Genomic DNA, 24,925 nt, shown 5'->3' with positions numbered 1-24,925 from the left:
AGTTTCTGGTTTCTGATCTCTTGTCTTCTCTAGTTTCTGGTTTCTGATCTCTTGTCTGTGTCTTGACTTCTCTAGTTTCTGGTTTCTGATCTCTTGTCTGTGTCTTGTCTTCTCTAGTTTTTGGTTTCTGATCTCTTGTCTGTGTTTTGTATTCTCTAGTTTCTGGTTTCTGATCTCTTGTCTGTGTCTTGTATTCTCTAGTTTCTGGTTCCTGATCTCTTGTCTGTGTCTCGACTTCTCTAGTTTCTGGTTTCTGATCTCTTGTCTGTGTCTTGTCTTCTCTAGTTTCTGATCTCTTGTCTTCTATATTTTCTGGTTCCTGATCTCTTTTCTGTGTTTTGTATTCTCTAGTTTCTGGTTTCTGATCTCTTGTCTGTGTCTGGTATTCTCTAGTTTCTGGTTTCTGATCTCTTGTCTGTGTCTTGTATTCTCTAGTTTCTGGTTCCTGATCTCTTGTCTGTGTCTTGTCTTCTCTAGTTTCTGATCTCTTGTCTGTGTCTCGACTTCTATAGTTTCTGGTTCCTGATCTCTTGTCTGTGTCTTGTATTCTCTAGTTTCTGGTTTCTGATCTCTTGTCTGTGTCTCGACTTATCTAGTTTCTAGTTTCTGATCTCTTGTCTATGTCTTGTATTCTCTAGTTTCTGATCTCTTGTCTGTGTCTTGTCTTCTCTAGTTTCTGGTTTCTGATCTCTTGTCTTCTCTAGTTTCTGGTTTCTGATCTCTTGTCTGTGTCTTGTCTTCTCTAGTTTCTGGTTTCTGATCTCTTGTCTGTGTCTCGACTTCTATAGTTTCTGGTTTATGATCTCTTGTCTGTCTTGTCTTCTCTAGTTTCTGGTTTATGATCTCTTGTCTGTTTCTTGTCTCCTCTTGTTTCTTGTTTCTGATTTCTTGTCTGTGTCTTGCATTCTCTAGTTTCTGATCTCTTGTCTGTGTCTTGTCTTCTCTAGTTTCTGGTTTCTGATCTCTTGTCTTAGTCTTGACTTCTCTATTTGGATTGTGATTTGGTTATTGTTATTCCCCGCTGTTGCTGTATCGGATTGTACCTCACCTTATTTGTATTGTTACATGTTCACACCTTACCCAGGGAGGACCCAATAAGTAGGTAGGGACAGATTGGGGGTCTCAATGTCAGGGCTCATTGTCCTTGTTTTTGTCCTGCCGTTACACATATTTCACCAATTCTACGCACTGAATATAAGTCCTTCCCTGACAGTGAGCCTTTCCTAATCAAGTCCAATCAGTCCACTGAAGGAGTAGAACAATCTCAAGGAGGATCAGAAGGAAATGCACAGCAGTGAGTTACATATGAGTCACAGCAAAGGGACTGAGTACTCATCCCCGGGGGGCCGAGTACTCATCACCGGGGGACCGAGTACTCACCACCGGAGAGCACATTACTGGGGGGGGGGGGCAGAGGGCACATTACTGGAAGGGGCAGAGGGCACATTACTGGGGGGGGACAGAGGGCACATTACTGGGGGGGGGGCAGAGGGCACATTACTGGGGGTGGGGGACAGAGGGCACATTACTGGGGGGGACAGAGGGCACATTACTGGGGGGGGCAGAGGGCACATTACTGGGGGGGCAGAGGGCACATTACTGGGGGGGTATAGGGCACATTATTGGTTATAAGTACAAGACCCACAACCAGGGGCAGAGCCTCTTGTACAAACTTCTGAGCTCAGCCTCTGGAGTGATCCAGGGAAAAAAGCCAATCGCCCAGCCTGTATGTCACCAGGCGATCACTAAGTACAGGCAGAGAAAAACAGACTCCAATGACCAAATAAAGATACCGCAATAACCTCCAATAGCTGGAGGCACGGGGGTGGGGGGGGGAGCCACACAATTACCCCTGCTCTAGGTGTCACTGGTCAGTATATAATCAAGCACTACAGAATATGATGGCGCTATATAAAGATTATTATAATTAATGCATATGATGTCATACTGGTTATTATAATCTCCATGTGATGGTGTCATCCGGGTTATTATAATCTCCATGTGATGATGTCATCCTGGTTATTATATTTTCCATGTGATGATGTCATCCTGGTTATTATAATCTCCATGTGATGATGTCATCCTGGTTATTATAATCTCCATGTGATGATGTCATCCTGGTTATTATAATCTCCATGTGATGATGTCATCCTGGTTATTATATTCTCCATGTGATGATGTCATCCTGGTTATTATATTCTCCATGTGATTATGTCATCCAGGTTATTATATTATAATCTCCATGTGATGATGTCATACGGGTTATTATATTATATTCTCCATGTGATGATATCCTGTGGTTCCGGGTGTCGGGTCACTCTGGAGATCTCTATGGCTCCTCCTGTTATTCTCCGCTATATATAGAGACTAGGATTATATTTGGCTCGTACACCCCGGGGGAGGGGCGGGGGGTGACGCCCCGGACTTCTGTAACCAAGGACAACACATTCTGTAGCAGCCGGCCGCATCGTGGAGGCCTCAGACGGAGCCTTTCCTGAGCTGCAAGTCCAAACCGCGAGACCCTGCGGATATAACTACCGCTGCACCGGGGGTTGTCAGGCCGCCCTATCCCTCCCCGGAGCCGGTGCACTTACCCCCATCCAAGTTACCGGCTACAGCGCCAATCTCTACCGGGCCGGAGATGATAGGAGGCGTACCATAATCCCCCCACATATCACAGGCTCCTAGTACTGCCTGGAAATCCATATTTATTATCACAGGCTCCTAGTACTGCCTGGACCTCCGCATGTATTATCACAGGCTCCTAGTACTGCCTGGACCTCCGCATGTATTATCACAGACTCCTAGTACTGCCTGGACCTCCACATGTATTATCACAGGCTCCTAGTACTGCCTGGACCTCCACATGTATTATCACAGACTTCTAGTACTGCCTGGACCTCCATATTTATTATCACAGGCTCCTAGTACTGCCTGGACCTCCACATGTATTATCACAGACTCCTAGTACTGCCTGGACCTCCATATTTATTATCACAGGCTCCTAGTACTGCCTGGACCTCCGCATGTATTATCACAGGCTCCTAGTACTGCCTGGACCTCCGCATGTATTATCACAGGCTCCTAGTACTGCCTGGACCTCCATATTTATTATCACAGGCTCCTAGTACTGCCTGGACCTCCGCATGTATTATCACAGGCTCCTAGTACTGCCTGGACCTCCATATTTATTATCACAGGCTCCTAGTACTGCCTGGACCTCCAAATTTATTATCACAGGCTCCTAGTACTGCCTGGACCTCCACATTTATTATCACAGGCTCCTAGTACTGCCTGGACCTCCACATGTATTATCACAGACTCCTAGTACTGCCTGGACCTCCATATTTATTATCACAGGCTCCTAGTACTGCCTGGACCTCCACATGTATTATCACAGACTCCTAGTACTGCCTGGACCTCCACATTTATTATAACAGGCTCCTAGTACTGCCTGGACCTCCACATGTATTATCACAGGTTCCTAGTACTGCCTGGACCTCCACATTTATTATCACAGACTCCTAGTACTGCCTGGACCTCCACATTTATTATCACAGGCTCCTAGTACTGCCTGGACCTCCATATTTATTATCACAGGCTCCTAGTACTGCCTGGACCTCCACATTTATTATCACAGACTCCTAGTACTGCCTGGACCTCCGCATATATTATCACAGGCTGCTAGTACTGCCTGGACCTCCGCATATATTATCACAGGCTCCTAGTACTGCCTGGACCTCCACGTTTATTATCACAGACTCCTAGTACTGCCTGGACCTTCGCATATATTATCACAGACTCCTAGTACTGCCTGGACCTCCACATTTATTATCACAGGCTCAGAGTACTGCCTGGACCTCCGCATATATTATCACAGACTCCTAGTACTGTCTGGACCTCCACATTTATTATCACAGGCTCCTAGTACTGCCTGGACCTCCACATTTATTATCACAGGCTCCTAGTACTGCCTGGACCTCCGCATGTATTATCACAGACTCCTAGTACTGCCTGGACCTCTGCATATATTATCACAGACTCCTAGTACTGCCTGGACCTCCACATGTATTATCACAGACTCCTAGTACTGCCTGGACCTCCACATTTATTATCACAGACTCCTAGTACTGCCTGGACCTCCGCATGTATTATCACAGACTCCTAGTACTGCCTGGACCTCCGCATGTATTATCACAGGCTCCGAGTACTGCCTGGACCTCCACATGTATTATCACAGGCTCCTAGTACTGCCTGGACCTCCACATGTATTATCACAGACTCCTAGTACTGCCTGGACCTCCACATTTATTATCACAGACTCCTGGTACTGCCTGGACCTCCACATTTATTATCACAGACTCCTGGTACTGCCTGGACCTCCACATTTATTATCACAGGCTCCGAGTACTGCCTGGACCTCCACGTTTATTATCACAGACTCCTAGTACTGCCTGGACCTCCACATGTATTATCACAGACTCCTAGTACTGCCTGGACCTCCGCATGTATTATCACAGGCTCCTGCCCCCTATGTACAAGAAAATAACTACTATAATACTGCCCCCTATGTACAGGAATATAACTACTATAATACTGCCCCCTATGTACAGGAATATAACTACTATAATACTGCCCCCTATGTACAAGAATATAACTACTATAATACTGCCCCCTATGTACAGGAATATAACTACTATAATACTGCCTCCTATGTACAAGAATATAACTACTATAATACTGCCCCTATGTACAGGAATATAACTACTATAATACTGCCCCCTATGTACAGGAATATAACTACTATAATACTGCCCCCTATGTACAGGAATATAACTACTATAATACTGCCCCCTATGTACAGGAATATAACTACTATAATACTGCCCCCTATGTACAGGAATATAACTACTATTATACTGCCCCCTATGTACAGGAATATAACTACTATAATACTGCCCCCTATGTACAGGAATATAACTACTATAATACTGCCCACTATGTACAAGAATATAACTACTATAATACTGCCCCCTATGTACAAGAATATAACTACTATAATACTGCCCCCTATGTACAGGAATATAACTACTATAATACTGCCCCCTATGTACAAGAATATAACTACTATAATACTGCCCCCTATGTACAGGAATATAACTACTATAATACTGCCCCCTATGTACAGGAATATAACTACTATAATACTGCCCCCTATGTACAGGAATATAACTACTATAATACTGCCCCCTATGTACAGGAATATAACTACTATTATACTGCCCCCTATGTACAGGAATATAACTACTATAATACTGCCCCCTATGTACAGGAATATAACTACTATAATACTGCCCACTATGTACAAGAATATAACTACTATAATACTGCCCCCTATGTACAAGAATATAACTACTATAATACTGCCCCCTATGTACAGGAATATAACTACTATAATACTGCCCCCTATGTACAAGAATATAACTGCTATAATACTGCTCCCTATGTACAGGAATATAACTGCTATAATACTGCCCCCTATGTACAGGAATATAACTGCTATAATACTGCGCCCTATGTACAGGGATATAACTACTATAATACTGCCCCCTATGTACAGGAATATAACTAGTATAATACTGCCCCCTATGTACAGGAATATAACTACTATAATACTGCCCTCTATGTACAGGGATATAACTACTATAATACTGCCCTCTATGTACAGGGATATAACTACTATAATACTGCCCTCTATGTACAGGAATATAACTACTATAATACTGCCCTCTATGTACAGGGATATAACTACTATAATACTGCCCCTATGTACAGGAATATAACTGCTATAATACTGCCCCCTATGTACAGGAATATAACTGCTATAATACTGCGCCCTATGTACAGGGATATAACTACTATAATACTGCCCCCTATGTACAGGAATATAACTACTATAATACTGCTCCCTATGTACAGGAATATAACTACTATAATACTGCCCCCTATGTACAGGAATATAACTACTATAATACTGCCCCCTATGTACAGGAATATAACTACTATAATACTGCCCCCTATGTACAGGAATATAACTACTATAATACTGCCCCCTATGTACAGGAATATAACTACTATAATACTGCCCCCTATGTACAAGAATACAATTACTATAATACTGCCCCCTATGTACAGGAATATAACTACTATAATACTGCCCCCTATGTACAAGAATATAACTACTATAATACCGCCCCCTATGTACAAGAATATAACTACTATAATACCGCCCCCTATGTACAGGAATATAACTACTATAATACTGCCCCCTATGTGCAGGAATATAACTACTATAATACTGCCCCCTATGTACAGGAATATAACTACTATAATACTGCCCCTATGTACAGGAATATAACTACTATAATACTGCCCCCTATGTGCAGGAATATAACTACTATAATACTGCCCCCTATGTACAGGAATATAACTACTATAATACTGCCCCCAATGTACAAGAATATAACTACTATAATACTGCCCCCTATGTACAAGAATATAACTACTATAATACTGCCCCCTATGTACAGGAATATAACTACTATAATACTGCCCCCTATGTACAAGAATATAACTACTATAATACTGCCCCCTATGTACAGGAATATAACTACTATAATACTGCCCCCTATGTACAAGAATATAACTACTATAATACTACCCCCTATGTACAAGAATATAACTACTATAATACTGCCCCCTATGTACAGGAATATAACTACTATAATACTGCCCCCTATGTACAGGAATATAACTACTATAATACTGCCCCCTATGTACAGGAATATAACTACTATAATACTGCCCCCTATGTACAGGAATATAACTACTATAATACTGCCCCCTATGTACAGGAATATAACTACTATAATACTGCCCCCTATGTACAGGAATATAACTACTATAATACTGCCTCCTATGTACAGGAATATAACCACTATAATACTGCCCCCTATGTACAAGAATATAACTACAATAATACTGCCCCCTATGTACAGGAATATAACTACTATAATACTGCCCCCTATGTACAGGAATATAACTACTATAATACTGTCCCCTATGTACAGGATTATAACTACTATAATACTGCCCCCTATGTACAGGAATATAACTACTATAATACTGCCCCCTATGTACAGGAATATAACTACTATAATACTGCTCCCTATGTACAGGAATATAACTACTATAATACTGCCCCCTATGTACAGGAATATAACTACTATAATCCTGCCTCCTAGAGGTGAGGTTGTGCGTGGTTTGAGCTCCTGAACTCTCTCAATGTCTGGTGCTAGCCCAGGGCGGGGCCACCCTGGGTGGGGAAGCTCCCCATGCAAGGCCCAGGCTCCAAGGCCTAATCCAGCAAACCAGCAAGCTAAAGAAAGGGAAGAAAATCCCAAAGTTTCTGAGAATGTAAGAAGTGTCAGCAGTCATGTAAAGAAAGTCTGTGTGGAAAAAGATGCAGCAAAAAGCAAGACCCTGGTGAAACAAGCTGCCAGTGTGGGATCACCTGTGAGCAAAAGCAGAATGTTGGAAAGTCCAAAAGCAAGTCCTATGCAGAGTGTGCAGCAGCCTCCGTCCCAGGCCTCAGGTGGACAATCAACCTCCACCCCGGGCAGGCAGAGGAGGACATCGCTGGAGAGGCAAACAATCCAGGAGAACCTGAAGCAGCGAGTTGTGTTACCAGCGGAGCGCACCAGGTCTGGGGGAATGCAGGCTGGGAAGGAGATGCAAGGCGGCCATGAGGAAAGACCCAAAGGTGCGACCAGTGTGATACCTGCAAGACATCTGGGACCCAGTCACCCATCAGGAGATTGTGCCCCAAGAGCAGTGACATCCACCGTGAAACTCCAGGAATCTCAGGACTTTGTGCAAAAATCACAGAGTTTGGTGCAAGGGAAGAGCGGTGGTAGTGCACCTAGAGGAAGCATCACAGTGAGCAAGCCGGAACAACACCCCAGCAGCAAACTGCAGCCCCCAGAGCCATCACCTGAGCTGCAGCCCCCAGAGCCATCACCGGAGCTCCAGCTGGCCGGGCAGATCCCAGCACTGGTGAGAAAGATGCAAGCCTTGAAAAAACAAAAGCTGTACCTGCAAAAACAGATAGATTGCACATATATGCTAAAGGCAGCGAACCCAGGGAAGCAGAACCTGCTGAATAACAAGCTGGACTCACTGGCCAAACAGCTTTCTGATACTGTGCGGGAGATGGAGGCCACTATTGAGCAGATGGGACCAGTTGGAGAGACCTTCAGGAACCAGCAGAGGTTTGAGGGAGACAAGGCCTCATCATCCAGGTGTGAGACCCCACAGCCCCATGTGAGACCCATTCTGCAGCCAGCAACACTGCCTTTTGAGGAGGGAGAAATTTACAAAAAGAGGCAACAACAGCCAAGTCCTGCAGCAGCTACAAGGAAGGTACTACAAGTCCCAGCAGTCCCTAATGAGGTACTACAAGTCCCAGCAGTCCCTAATGAGGTACTACAAATCCCAGCAGTCAGACCTGATATCAGCAGTGAAGTGGAGGAGACACCACAAGTCCCAGGAGGCGGCGCACTGCAGGAGGACTCTGGACTCTCGCATGCAGGTAACACTGTATCTGTACCCCAAGGTGTATCTGAGCAGGACTGTGAGGTGCAGGATACATGTGAGCAGGACTGTGAGGTGCAGGATACATGTGAGCAGGACTGTGAGGTGCAGGATACATGTGAGCAGGACTGTGAGGTGCAGGAGACATCTGAGCAGGACTGTGAGGTGCGGGATACATGTGAGCAGGACTGTGAGGTGCAGGATACATGTGAGCAGGACTGTGAGGTGCAGGATACATGTGAGCAGGACTGTGAGGTGCAGGATACATGTGAGCAGGACTGTGAGGTGCAGGATACATGTGAGCAGGACTGTGAGGTGCGGGATACATGTGAGCAGGACTGTGAGGTGCAGGATACATGTGAGCAGGACTGTGAGGTGCAGGATACATGTGAGCAGGACTGTGAGGTGCAGGATACACCTGAGCAGGACATTCAGGGCTGTGATCGGCAGTCCTGCAGTAATGATGATAATGTTGCTGATATGCCTGATATTTCTGATGTCTCTGTTGTTGCTATTTCTGATGTTTCTGTGGTTGATAATGTCCCAGCTGAGGAGTCATCCCAGGTACAGTCTATGGCAGCTGGTGACACAGAGAGCCCCGATGTTGTGGAGGGTGCGGGACAGTCAACAGCTGAGGAGTTCCCCCCACTAGTCACACCACAGACAGCAGAGCCCCATATTCCGGGTGGTCAGCAGCCCCCTACTACAGATGGTCCGCAGCCAACACATCCCCCACAGCAGGACAGGGGTCAGACATCAGGGAATGCGTGGAGTCGAGGTTCCCCATTTTTCTCCTCCAGCACCCATTACACCGGCCAGGCTTTCAAGAGGAGGAATGTTGTCCGGTTTAGGCATAGAGGGGCTAAGGAGGATCTACCTGACAGGAGGTACGTGGTCAGGGACATGTTGTGCACCCAGATGGGTTTCCAGCCAGCCGACATCCTGGCAGTAATAAATCTTCCTGACAGACAGGGGTATGACATTAGCTTCAAGCTGATGTCTAATCTGGACCATTTCTGGGCTCAACAACCCCGGTACAGAGATGCTGAGGGGTGGAACAAGTTTAGTTTTATTCCCATCTCCAAACTAGATACAGCCATTGTCACCATCATGTTCTGGAACGAGTCTGTCCCCCCTCAGGACATCATTATCTGGCTCAAGAGACATTGCACCCTCATGTCAGACATGACTAAGACCAGGGATGAGGATGGAATCTGGACCGGGGGGTGGAGGGTCCTGGTCAGATTACATCAGAACCAGAACATCACCCATCACCTCCCCAACTCCTTCTTTATCGGTAGAGAGAAGGGTGTATGCTTTTATTTTGGTCAGCCCAGGCTATGCTTTAGGTGTGGGAGATCAGGTCACGTGGCGAGTAACTGCACCAGAGTGAAGTGCACCTTGTGCGGGGACCTGGGCCATGTGAGCGCCAACTGCAAGACCATCAGATGCAACCTTTGTGGTCAGATCGGTCACCCCCATAGGGACTGTCCTGATGCCTGGCATAATATCTGTAGGGACCTCCCCGATGAAGACCTGATGGAAGGGGCAGATGTACCAGAGGAGGAGCAGGAGGAGGAGGCGTTATTATCAGGGTCAGTGTGCACAGTGCCAGAGACCCCAGATATTAGTGGTGCTGCCCCGGACCATCCAGGGACAGGTAACACTGAGGGAGACATGGAGGTATTGGAGCAGCCTGCAGAGCAGCCAGTGCCTGTCCCTTCTCCTGACCCAGCACCAGCACCTACCACTGGGGATAATAATAGTGCTGTTAAAAAGAGGAAAAAGGACAGGAGCACCAGAAAACCTGAGACTGCATGGACCACTGTCCAAAAACCCTCTAAAATGAAAGTGTACAGTCAGGCGGACGTTACTGTGACCACTAATAGGTACAGTGTACTGTCCGAGTCAGATGGAGAGGAGGAGATAGAGAGAGAATTGAAGCGCATGATGGAGGAGTATGATGACGACCCAGGGGGGGATCCTCCCACAAAAAGGAAACCCCTTAATGCCGAGTCTCAGTCTGTATGGGATATGGAAGCCGGTAGTCAGGAAGATAACTCTGACTCTGACTTATGATGATGGGGATGTTCTTTCTTCTTCTTTTTCTAATGGCAGACTTCCATCTTACTGTGGTCACCAGCAATGTGAACAGTATTAGGGCTAGAAGGACCAGACATGTTGTGTATGATCATCTAAGATATCTCAATGCCGATGTGTTTTTCTTACAGGAGACCCGTTTAAACACCTTGGGTCTCATGCGAGAGGCGGAGAGAGATTGGCAGTCTGGTCCTTCCTTTTGGTCGCTGGCTGTGGAGCCTTATGCCGGAGTCTCCATCTTGTTTAACACCCATGATGTCACCGTCCACAGACTCACCGAGGTATCGATGGGGCGGTGCCTGCTGCTAGAGGTCACCATCAGAGGCAGAAGACTCCGGCTCATTAACATCTATGGCCCACAGACAGTGACCGAAAGGACTCAGCTTTTTAATGATGTGAAGCCTTATCTATTCACGTCTATTCCAGTCATCATGGCTGGGGACTTTAATGCCACCACTACCACCAGGGACAGGAACAGTAGGCCCCTTACCAGGGACTGTAAGGTCCTTAATAGCATAATTCAGCAGGCTGGCCTGTCCGATGTTTTTGTACAGGGTGGTAGGAGTCCTAAGTTTACTTACACCTGTGCAGGACGAAGCAGTAGGATAGATCTTGCTCTGGTGAGTCCTACTGAAGCCATCAATGAAAGAACAGAAAGAACAGTCCCATATTCGGATCACTTGGCCTTATATTTTTGTTTGGGTGCTACAAAGTATCCTGAGGCTGGTAGAGGGCTATGGAGACTTAATTGTAGTCTACTAGATGATAACTCGGTCCAGGAATACATTTCATCTTTTTTGCAGCATCAACTGGAAAGAGTGGATTTTTATGACAACATGGCCGACTGGTGGGAGGATGTCAAGGAGGAGATCCGGTCCCTCTTGCAAAGACTGTCAATTAAGAAGGGGAGAAGTAAGTACAGCCAGTATCTGAGACTGCGGAAAGAATTGGAGTCACTCTATTCGGCGGGTGGGGATGACCAACAAAGGATTGACCGGCTGAAATCTGAGATAAGGCAGTATCAGTACAGTAGGTACACCTCCCTGGTAGTGGAGAGGGACTATGGCACCCGAGGGGCACCTGATCCATTTGAGAATTGCCGGGAGCGTGTGGAGAAAAAACTGATCGCAGGTCTCACTGACTCCCAGGGTGTTTTACAAGAGTCTCGGGAGGGTATCCTGGGGGTGGTGAGATCGTACTATACTGACTTGTTTCAGAAGAAGGCTTTGGATAAGGAAAAAGTGGCCCAATTCTTGGAGGCAACTCCAGGCCCTGACACTAGAGAATTGGACTTTTCTCCTTTAACAGCAGAAATAACGGTGGAGGAGATAAAAGAGTCGATTGATAAGTTAAATCTAAAGAAGGCACCAGGTCCTGATGGTATTACAGCAGAATTTTATAAGAAGTTCAGAGACCTCTTAGCTCCAATCCTCGTGGATGTTTATAGAAATTGTCTAGAAAATCACCTGATGCCTCCATCCATGAGGGTCTCATCGCTGATTCTGCTGTCCAAAGGGAAAGAGCCTAGTGACATCAAGAACTGGAGGCCGATCGCCCTCTTGAATGTCGACAGGAAGATTTTGGCAAAAATCCTCTTCTCTAGATTAGTCTGTTTGTCCCCGGCACTGTTGGCAGGCTCTCAGTACGGCACAGTAAGAGGGCGGAACATCTCTGGAGCAGTCATCTCGATAAGGGAGATGTTTGAGAGATGTAAAGCTCTGAGGTGTGGGAGATATGTTGTAGGTCTGGACCAGGCTAAAGCCTTTGACAGGGTTGATCACGGTTATCTATGGGCCACTTTATCAAAGTACGGTATTCCGGGACAATTTATAGATTGGCTGAGAACTTTGTATAGAGAGGCGAAGAGCTTTCCTCTGATCAATGGTTGGCAGGGGGACACTTTTAGGGTAGAGGCAGGGGTGCGACAAGGTTGTCCTCTGAGTCCATTGCTGTATGTGTTTGCTATCGACCCGTTCCTGAGATCACTGCAGCGGTGTGATTTTCAGGGGGTGCCGGTCCCCCGTTGCTTGCCCCTGGATGTTGTTGCCTACGCGGATGATGTGACTGTGGTGATATCTGAACCTCGTGAGGTGGAGATGTTGTCTGCAGCCATCAGAAGTTACTCAGAGGCCTCCGGGTCTCTGGTCAACCTTGAGAAGAGTCAGGCTTTCTGGACATTGGACACTGCTCCTGGCTTTGATCTGCCACAGTTCGCCAAGGCCTCCGCCCATATTAAAATCCTTGGGGTTAAATTCGGGAGGGAAGATAATTCTACACTAAATTGGGAAGAGAAGTTGGAAGCCGGAAATGTAAAGGTTCAGCGATGGAAGAACTGGAGGCTGACCTATAGAGAAAGGGTTACTCTGCTGAAGACTTACCTGGTCCCTGTCTTCCTCTACGTCTCTGTCGTCTTTCCTTTGCCAGAATCGTTCTCCGCTAGGCTCTTTAGCCTGTTCTTCCAGCTTTTATGGGGGAACAGGCTGAACCCAGTAAAAAGAGGGATCACCTACCTGCAGAGGAGAGAGGGTGGGCTGGATATGTTAAATCCAAGGGTATTTTTTGACTCCATGTTTCTGAAAGTTAATTTTGGAAGCTTGGACTCAAATAATGGTCTCCTGTGGGTAAGTAGTGTCAGGGACTGGATATTGCCTTTTGCAGAATCCTGGATGCGAGGCGGCAGTCTCAAGAGGGGCCGATGGACTCCTGGCTTCCTCCCCCAGTATCTGGAGTATGGGATACGGTGTTTAAGGAAATGGGGGATAGAAAAGTCTTTCATAGAAACTAAGACCAGGAAAGATCTCTACTCAAGAGTCTGTAGGACTTTCTACTTTCTGCAGCTGGCACTTCCGGATTGTCCAACCACCACCCTAAAGGACAGTCTGAGGTTCTTGAATGGTCGGAGGCTGCCCCCCAAGTTCTGTGACATCGCCTGGCTCTCATTACAGGGAAAGCTCTTTGTCAGGGGAAATCTAAAATTCCTAAGTGTGGCAGATCGTATGTGTCCCCTCGGGTGTCAGCAGGAGGAGACAATGGTCCACTTTATATCTGAGTGCTGGGGTGGACGGAACATCTGGCGTGAAATATCCACCAAGATAAGAATCCCATCACTGCAGTCCCTCAGGTACCCAGAGATCCTCTATGGCGTGACACCTAATGTACATAACATTAACCAGGAGACCATGTACATAGTGATCCAGGTCATCAAATACTATCACTGGCACATGAGAACCAGAGTGTCCATACATAGCGAGCCATTCCACCATCATAAGGCCATAAGTCTCATCATGTCCGAGCTCAGGTGGATCCGGTCACTAGAGGTCAGGAAAAAGGGGGAGAATGTAAGACTCTGGAGGAACATCCATCTAGACTGAAATCTGTCTGATTATATAATGTGGAAGCATTTGTTTGTTTTTTTTCAGTTTTTTTTTTTTTTTTTTCTTTGTTTCCCTTTCAGCTAATATGGACTCTTAAGTTACATTTAGTATACATTTTATTTTATGAACATGTATGATTTATACTGAATGATCTATGATTTATTTTGATGGAAAAAGTATTTCTGTATTTATGTTTGTTTTTTACTAATAAAAATTGCCCCCTATGTACAAGAATATAACTACTATAATACTGCCCCCTATGTACAGGAATATAACTACTATAATACTGCCCCCTATGTACAGGAATATAACTACTATAATACTGCCCCCTATGTACAAGAATATAACTACTATAATACTGCCCCTATGTACAAGAATATAACTACTATAATACTGCCCCTATGTACAGGAATATAACTACTATAATACTGCCCCCTATGTACAAGAATATAACTACTATAATACTGCCCCTATGTACGGGAATATAACTACTATAATACTGCCCCCTATGTACAGGAATATAACTACTATAATACTGCCCCTATGTACAGGAATATAACTACTATAATACTGCCCCCTATGTACAGGAATATAACTACTATAATACTGCCCCCTATGTAGAAGAATATAACTACTATAATACTGCCCCCTATGTACAAGAATATAACTACTATAATACTGCCCCCTATGTACAGGAATATAACTACTATAATACTGCCCCTATGTACAGGAATATAACTACTATAATACTGTCCCCTATGTACAGGAATATAACTACTATAATACTGCCCCTATGTACAGGAATATAACTACTATAATACTGCCCCCTATGTACAGGAATATAACTACTATAATACTGCCCCCTATGTACAGGAATATAACTACTATAATACTGCCCCCTATGTACAGGAATATAACTACTATAATACTGCCCCCTATGTACAGGAATATAACTACTATAATACTGCCCCCTATGTACAGGAATATAACTACTATAATACTGTCCCCTATGTACAGAATTATAACTACTATAATACTGCCCCTATGTACAGGAATATAACTACTATAATACTGCCCCCTATGTACAGGAATATAACTACTATAATACTGCCCCCTATGTACAGGAATATAACTACTATAATACTGCCCCCTATGTACAAGAATATGAGTACTATAACACTGCCCCCTATGTACAGGAATATAACTACTATAATACTGCCCCCTATGTACAGGAATATAACTACTATAATACTGCCCCCTATGTACAGGAATATAACTACTATAATACTGCCCCCTATGTACAAGAATATAACTACTATAATACTGCCCCCTATGTACAGGAATATAACTACTATAATACTGCCCCCTATGTACAGGAATATAACTACTATAATACTGCCCCCTATGTACAGGAATATAACTACTATAATACTGCCCCCTATGTACAAGAATATAACTACTATAATACTGCCCCCTATGTACAGGAATATAACTACTATAATACTGCCCCCTATGTACAGGAATATAACTACTATAATACTGCCCCTTCCCCTGATGTTTCTGGTCTCCCCCTCTTTCTCGCTTGTCTGCTGTGATTTCCTGGAGACGTCAGATTCTTGTGTTTCCTTGGAGGATGATGAGTGTGGAGTGAAGATGTGATTCAGCAGTGGGTGGGGTGTGGGGGGTCCGCGATGTGACTCAGGCTTCCCTGTCCCTAGCCCTCCCGGGGGGCGTCCACAGGAGACTCCCCCAGACTGTGCCTGAGTTCCTGCAGCTGCTTCCATGGAGGGCGACCTGTGAGTATGTGCCCTATGACCTGCTCGGAGTCCTGGTGGTGGGGGCCGGGGGTCCTGGTGGTGGGGGCCGGGGGTCCTGGTGGTGGGGGCTGGGGGTCTATTATGTGGCGTCTTGTTGGTAGAATTTCACTTTATCTGTTCTGTATCTTTATATTGTCGTATAAATCTAACACATGGAGCCAATCATTATCTGACCAATCTCAGTCATACAATCAGTCTATAACACTCCAGTGTCATCTCCATTCATAGAATCTACATCTGTGCAATCCTTAGACCCCCCCGGTCTCCTCCTCCAGACTCCTCTGTCCTCCTCCTCCTCCAGACCCCTCTGTCCTCCTCCTCCTCCAGATTCCTCTGTCATCCTCCTCCTCCTCCAGATTCCTCTGTCATCCTCCTCCTCCTCCAGACTCCTCTGTCCTCCTCCTCCTCCTCCAGACTCCTCTGTCCTCCTCCTCCTCCAGACTCCTCTGTCCTCCTCCTCCTCCTCCAGACTCCTCTGTCCTCCTCCTCCTCCAGACTCCTCTGTCCTCCTCCTCCTCCAGACTCCTCTGTCCTCCTCCTCCTCCAGACTCCTCTGTCCTCCTCCTCCTCCAGACTCCTCTGTCCTCCTCCTCCTCCAGACTCCTCTGTCCTCCTCCTCCTCCAGACTCCTCTGTTCTCCTCCTCCTCCTCCAGACTCCTCTGTCCTCCTCCTCCAGACTCCTCTGTCCTCCTCCTCCTCCAGACTCCTCTGTCCTCCTCCTTCTCCAGACTCCTCTGTCCTCCTCTCCTCCAGACTCTTCTGTCCTCCTCCTCCTCCAGACTCCTCTGTCCTCCTCCTTCTCCAGACTCCTCTGTCCTTCTCCTCCTCCAGACTCCTCTGTCCTCCTCCTCCTCCAGACTCTTCTGTCCTCCTCCTCCTCCTCCAGACTCCTCTGTCCTCCTCTTCCTCCAGACTCCTCTGTCCTCCTCCTCCTCCAGACTCCTCTGTCATCCTCCTCCTCCTCCAGACTCCTCTGTCCTCCTCATCCTCCTCTGTCCTCCTCCTCCTCCTACTCCAGACTCCTCTGTCCTCCTCCTCCAGACTCCTCTGTCCTCCTCCTCCAGACTCCTCTGTCCTCCTCCTCCAGACTCCTCTGTCCTCCTCCTCCTCCAGACTCCTCTGTCCTTCTCCTCCTCCTCCAGACTCCTCTGTCCTCCTCCTCCAGACTCCTCTGTCCTCCTCCTCCAGACTCCTCTGTCCTCCTCCAGACGCCTCTGTCCTTCTCCTCCTCCTCCAGACCCCTCTGTCCTCCTCCTCCAGACTCCTCTGTCCTCCTCCTCCAGACTCCTCTGTCCTCCTCCTCCAGACTCCTCTGTCCTCCTCCTCCAGACTCCTCTGTCCACCTCCTCCAGACTCCTCTGTCCACCTCCTCCTCTTCCTCCAGACTCCTCTGTCCTCCTCCTCCTCTTCCTCCAGACTCCTCTGTCCTCCTCCTCCAGACTCCTCTGTCCACCTCCTCCAGACTCCTCTGTCCACCTCCCCCAGACTCCTCTGTCCTCCTCCTCCTCTTCCTCCAGACTCCTCTGTCCTCTCCTCCAGACTCCTCTGTCCTCCTCCTCCTCTTCCTCCAGACTCCTCTGTCCTCCTCTCCTCCAGACTCCTCTGTCCTCCTCTTCCTCCAGACTCCTCTGTCCTCCTCCTCCTCTTCCTCCAGACTCCTCTGTCCTCCTCCTCCTCTTCCTCCAGACTCCTCTGTCCTCCTCCTCCTCTTCCTCCAGACTCCTCTGTCCTCCTCCTCCTCTTCCTCCAGACTCCTCTGTCCTCCTCCTCCCCCAGACTCCTCTGTCCTCCTCCTCCTCCAGACTCCTCTGTCCTCCTCCTCCTCCAGACTCCTCTGTCCTCCTCCCCCTCCAGACTCCTCTGTCCTCCTCCTCCCCCAGACTCCTCTGTCCTCCTACTCCAGACTCCTCTGTCCTCCTCCTCCTCCAGACTCCTCTGTCCTCCTCCTCCTCCAGACTCCTCTGTCCTCCTCCTCCTCCAGACTCCTCTGTCCTCCTCCTCCTCCAGACTCCTCTGTCCTCCTCTCCTCCAGACTCCTCTGTCCTCCTCCTCCTCCAGACTCCTCTGTCCTCCTCCTCCTCCAGACTCCTCTGTCCTCCTCCTCCTCCAGACTCCTCTGTCCTCCTCCAGACTCCTCTGTCCTTCTCCAGACTCCTCTGTCCTCCTCCAGACTCCTCTGTCCTCCTCCTCACATGTACATGATGATGCTTGGACCCGGGTTGGTCCTGTCCTGGGTTCGGCTCCTGTGATCCATGTGATGATATAACAGATTTATTGCATGTGACCCCCTGACCCCTCCTGTCATTTCTATTGTTTCCCACCAGTAAACAGACACATCCCATTGTCCAGTAGGAACAATGGGGTCTCCGCACAGCTGGGGAGGGTCTTCCTGTCACATCATGGGGGGTCCTGACTGCTCATGGAGCATCCCACACTCCAGTCACATCCAGAGCAGCCGCAAGTACAAAATCACTACATGTCCCAGAATGCAGCACAGCCGAGTGCAGGTCCTGTGACTGTCCTGCGGGATTATTTAGGGTGGTCCCGGTCTGGGGTGGGGGAGAGGTAGGATACATGTGACCCGCATTGCCCAGAGCAGAACATCACGAGAACCAAGGACGGACTGGACTCCCAGCCCCCACAGCAACATGTCCCGTATCCTATATATACACAGGGGGCTGTATATACTGTGTGTCCTCTATATATACACAGGGGGCTGTATATACTGTGTGTCCCCTATATATACACAGGGGGCTGTATATACTGTCCTCTATATATACACAGGGGGCTGTATATACTGTGTGTCCTCTATATATACACAGGGGGCTGTATATACTGTGTGTCCCCTATATATACACAGGGGGCTGTATATACTGTGTGTCCCCTATATATACACAGGGGGCTGTATATACTGTGTGTCCTCTATATATACACACAGGGGGCTGTATATACTGTGTGTCCCCTATATATACACAGGGGGCTGTATATACTGTGTGTCCCCTATATATACACAGGGGGCTGTATATACTGTGTGTCCTCTATATATACACAGGGGGCTGTATATACTGTGTGTCCCCTATATATACACAGGGGGCTGTATATACTGTGTGTCCCCTATATATACACAGGGGGCTGTATATACTGTGTGTCCTCTATATATACACACAGGGGGCTGTATATACTGTGTGTCCCCTATATATACACCGGGGGCTGTATATACTGTGTGTCCTCTATATATACACAGGGGGCTGTATATACTGTGTGTCCCCTATATATACACAGGGGGCTGTATATACTGTGTGTCTTCTATATATACAGAGGGGGCTGTATATACTGTGTGTCCCCTATATATACACAGGGGGCTGTATATACTGTGTGTCCTCTATATATACACAGGGGGCTGTATCTACTGTGTGTCCCCTGTATATATACACAGGGGACTGTATATACTGTGTGTCCCCTATATATATATACACAGGGGGCTGTATATACTGTGTGTCCTCTATATATACACAGGGGGCTGTATATACTGTGTGTCCCTTATATATACACAGGGGGCTGTATATACTGTGTGTCTTCTATATATACACAGGGGGCTGTATATACTGTGTGTCCTCTATATATACACAGGGGGCTGTATATACTGTGTGTCCCCTGTATATATACACAGGGGACTGTATATACTGTGTGTCCCCTATATATACACAGGGGGCTGTATATACTGTGTGTCCTCTATATATACACAGGGGGCTGTATATACTGTGTGTCCTCTATATATACACAGGGGGCTGTATATACTGTGTGTCCCCTGTATATATACACAGGGGACTGTATATACTGTGTGTCCTCTATATATACACAGGGGGCTGTATATACTGTGTGTCCCCTATATATACACAGGGGGCTGTATATACTGTGTGCCCCCTATATATACACAGGGGGCTGTATATACTGTGTGTCCCCTATATATACACAGGGGGCTGTATATACTGTGTGCCCCCTATATATACACAGGGGGCTGTATATATTGTGTGTCCTCTATATATACACAGGGGGCTGTATATACTGTGTGTCCTCTATATATACAGAGGGGGCTGTATATACTGTGTGTCCTCTATATATACACAGGGGGCTGTATATACTGTGTGTCCCCTATATATACACAGGGGGCTGTATATACTGTGTGTCCTCTATATACACACAGGGGGCTGTATATACTGTGTGTCCCCTATATATACACAGGGGGCTGTATATACTGTGTGTCCTCTATATATACACAGGGGGCTGTATATACTGTGTGTCCTCTATACATACACAGGGGGCTGTATATACTGTGTACCCCCTATATATACACAGGGGGCTGTATATACTGTGTGTTCTCTATATATACACAGGGGGCTGTATATATTGTGTGTCCTCTATATATACACAGGGGGCTGTATATACTGTGTGTCCTCTATGTATACACAGGGGGCTGTATATACTGTGTGTCCTCTATATATACACAGGGGGGCTGTATATACTGTGTGTCCTCTATATATACACAGGGGGCTGTATATACTGTGTGTCCTCTATATATACACAGGGGGCTGTATATACTGTGTGTCCTCTATATATACACAGGGGGCTGTATATACTGTGTACCCCCTATATATACACAGGGGGCTGTATATACTGTGTGTCCTCTATATATACACAGGGGGCTGTATATACTGTGTGTCCCCTATATATACACAGGGGGCTGTATATACTGTGTGTCCCCTATATATACACAGGGGGCTGTATATACTGTGTGTCTTCTATATATACACAGGGGGCTGTATATACTGTGTGTCCTCTATATATACACAGGGGGCTGTATATACTGTGTGTCCCCTATATATACACAGGGGGCTGTATATACTGTGTGTCCTCTATATATACACAGGGGGCTGTATATACTGTGTGTCCTCTATATATACACAGGGGGCTGTATATACTGTGTGTCCCCTATATATACACAGGGGGCTGTATGTACTGTGTGTCCTCTATATATACACAGGGGACTGTATATACTGTGTGTCCCTTATATATACACAGGGGGCTGTATATACTGTGTGTCCTCTATATATACACAGGGGGCTGTATATACTGTGTGTCCTCTATATATACACAGGGGGCTGTATATACTGTGTGTCCTCTATATATACACAGGGGGCTGTTTATACTGTGTGTCCTCTATATATACACAGGGGGCTGTATATACTGTGTGTCCTCTATATATACACAGGGGGCTGTATATACTGTGTGTCCCCTATATATACACAGGGGGCTGTATATACTGTGTGTCCTCTATATATACACAGGGGGCTGTATGTACTGTGTGTCCTCTATATATACACAGGGGGGCTGTATATACTGTGTGTCCTCTATATATACACAGGGGGCTGTATATACTGTGTGTCCTCTATATATACAGAGGGGGCTGTATATACTGTGTGTCCTCTATATATACACACAGGGGGCTGTATATACTGTGTGTCTTCTATATATATACACAGGGGGCTGTATATACTGTGTGTCCTCTATATATATACACAGGGGGCTGTATATACTGTGTGTCCTCTATATATATACACAGGGGGCTGTATATACTGTGTGTCCCCTATATATACACAGGGGGCTGTATATACTGTGTGTCCCCTATATATACACAGGGGGCTGTATATACTGTGTGTCCCCTATATATACACAGGGGGCTGTATATACTGTGTGTCCTCTATATATACACAGGGGGCTGTATATACTGTGTGTCCTCTATATATACACAGGGGGCTGTATATACTGTGTGTCCTCTATATATACACAGGGGGCTGTATATACTGTGTGTTCTCTATATATACACAGGGGGCTGTATATACTGTGTGTCCTCTATATATACACAGGGGGCTGTATATACTGTGTGTCCTCTATATATACACAGGGGGCTGTATATACTGTGTGTCCTCTATATATACACAGGGGGCTGTATATACTGTGTGTCCTCTATATATACACAGGGGGCTGTATATACTGTGTGTCCTCTATATATACACAGGGGGCTGTATATACTGTGTGTCCCCTATATATACACAGGGGGCTGTATATACTGTGTGTCCTCTATATATACACAGGGGGCTGTATATACTGTGTGTTCTCTATATATACACAGGGGGCTGTATATACTGTGTGTCCTCTATATATACACAGGGGGCTGTATATACTGTGTGTCCTCTTTATATACACAGGGGGCTGTATATACTGTGTGTCCTCTATATATACACAGGGGGCTGTATATACTGTGTGTCCCCTATATATACACAGGGGGCTGTATATACTGTGTGTCCTCTATATATACACAGGGGGCTGTATATACTGTGTGTCCCTTATATATACACAGGGGGCTGTATATACTGTGTGTCCTCTATATATACACAGGGGGCTGTATATACTGTGTGTCCTCTATATATACACAGGGGGCTGTATATACTGTGTGTCCCCTGTATATATACACAGGGGGCTGTATATACTGTGTGTCCCCTGTATATATACACAGGGGGCTGTATATACTGTGTGTCCTCTATATATACACAGGGGGCTGTATATACTGTGTGTCCCCTGTATATATACACAGGGGGCTGTATATACTGTGTGTCCCCTATATATACACAGGGGGCTGTATATACTGTGTGCCCCCTATATATACACAGGGGGCTGTATATACTGTGTGTCCCCTATATATACACAGGGGGCTGTATATACTGTGTGTCCTCTATATATACACAGGGGGCTGTATATACTGTGTGTCCTCTATATATACACACAGGGGGCTGTATATACTGTGTACCCCCTATATATACACAGGGGGCTGTATATACTGTGTGTCCTCTATATATACACAGGGGGCTGTATATACTGTGTGTCCTCTATATATACACAGGGGGCTGTATATACTGTGTGCCCCCTATATATACACAGGGGGCTGTATATACTGTGTGTTCTCTATATATACACAGGGGGCTGTATATACTGTGTGTCCTCTATATATACAGAGGGGGCTGTATATACTGTGTGTCCTCTATATATACACACAGGGGGCTGTATATACTGTGTGTCTTCTATATATACACAGGGGGCTGTATATACTGTGTGTCCTCTATATATACACACAGGGGGCTGTATATACTGTGTGTCTTCTATATATACACAGGGGGCTGTATATACTGTGTGTTCTCTATATATACCTGAAAACTCCCCCACCGGGGCCTTTTCTTGGGGCCTGGAGGCAGCCGAGGCCCAGAATACCGGAGTGGCTGGGGGTTGCAGCCTAGGGCACGCTAGTGTCACGGTGCTTGGTCTGGGGACCGGAGGACTGTCCTACAGCCTGGCAGCTCTCCAGCAGGTGGTGTGTGCAAGAAATATGGAGGGAGAGGCTGATGTACTGGTTATCCCTGGGGCAACCCCTGAGTGTCTGTAAGATAAGTCCCTGGGTGATGGATGGGGAGCCCGTGGTGGTGACAGCCGTATCCAGGGCTCAGACGGAGGCAACGTTGTGCAAGTCGACTTACGTTTTTTTATTGCACGACAGGCAACAGCCAAATATAACAGCAGATTCCTTAAGCTGAAAATGTCATGGAGAGACGGTCCACAGGAATGTTACACGAAGCCTGGTCATAGTTTTAGGCTGGGCTGGTGCAGATGGAACTGAGTCCAAGTGGTGGAGCTGCAGTTCTGGGCTTAAGTCTCTGGACTAGCCCTGGGTGCCAGGCAGTGGCCTGCGCACTAGAAGTTCCTGGGATTGGTGGCTCTCTGCAGTCTGACTCCCAGATGGAGTCTCTCACTCTGAACAGACTGAACCACGTGCTTCTGCCCAGCAGGGGTTTATATACTCCGTGGTCAGGTGGTGGCTCCTCTCCAATCAGCTTCCAGCTTGTGTTACAGAAACATCATTGGATAATTACATTTCGCAATGAACTGCTGCCTTGCCAGGCCGTATCTACAGCGGCTGTTACTCTACATTCCGATTCTAGGACCTTCCTAGAGAGATGATCAATCTTCCTAACAGCTCCTGACCTGGAGAGGGCGCTATTCACAACTACCAGCCTGCCTGTGCAGTTTTGCATACCCTTTTGGCACTCCCTGCACCAAGGCCTGAAACTTATCCGAAGACACGTCACGGAGGTGGCATAATCATCAACATGATGGGGCACATTTACTAAGGGTCCATCGGACGCATTTCTGTCGGGTTTCCCAAAATTTTCCGTTTTGCGCTGAATTGCCACGGGTTTTTGGTGCACAGATTGTGGCGCATTGACGCCGGCTTTCATGTGACACGGATCGGGGGGCATGACGGTCGGACAACCCGACTGATACGGAAAAACCATGGAATTTAAAAATCAAAAAGTGTCGCAAGATCAGCACTTACATGCACCAGGAAGAAGGTGAACTCCGGTGACCTGAGCGGGGAAGCGACACATGCAGGATATCGGGCGCAGGATCTTAGTGACTCCCCGCACAGCACATTATACACGGACAATGCACTTACATGTACCAGGAAGAAGAAGGTGAACTCCAGGGACCTGAGCGGGGAAGCGACACATGCAGGATATCGGGCGCAGGATCTTAGTGACTCCCTGCACAGCGCATTATACACGGACAATGCACTTACATGCACCAGGAGAAGAAGGTGAACTCCTGGGACCTGAGCGGGGAAGCGACACATGCAGGATATCGGGCGCAGGATCTTAGTGACTCCCTGCACAGCGCATTATACACGGACAATGCACTTACATGCACCAGGAAGAAGAAGGTGAACTCCGGGGACCTGAGCGGGGAAGTGACACATGCAGGATATCGGGTGCAGGATCTTAGTGACTCCCCGCACAGCGCATTATACACGGACAATGCACTTACATGCACCAGGAAGAAGAAGGTGAACTCCTGGGACCTGAGCGGGGAAGCGA

At 46.7% G+C, this 24,925-nt stretch overlaps 1 protein-coding gene across 3 annotated transcripts in view; it reads left to right on the top strand.

Annotated features, from left to right (window-relative positions):
* LOC140108746 (gap junction gamma-1 protein-like) overlaps nt 1–24,925 on the top strand; it is a 55,904-nt gene that overhangs the window by 6,162 nt on the left and 24,817 nt on the right. The window contains exon 1 of one of the 3 annotated variants that reach the window (XM_072131941.1): nt 15,816–15,922. The exons of 1 other annotated variant lie outside the window; for it this stretch is intronic. The gene's annotated coding sequence lies outside the window, so the exon portion shown is untranslated. Of the gene's footprint in view, nt 1–15,815; nt 15,927–24,925 lie in introns of those variants that run through there. One more of the 3 variants, XM_072131942.1, reaches the window with a different exon arrangement.

The sequence above is a fragment of the Engystomops pustulosus genome, unplaced genomic scaffold (genome assembly GCF_040894005.1).
Source record: "Engystomops pustulosus unplaced genomic scaffold, aEngPut4.maternal MAT_SCAFFOLD_179, whole genome shotgun sequence".
NCBI lineage: Eukaryota > Metazoa > Chordata > Amphibia > Anura > Leptodactylidae > Engystomops > Engystomops pustulosus.
This window is presented reverse-complemented; position numbering and strand designations above follow the sequence as displayed.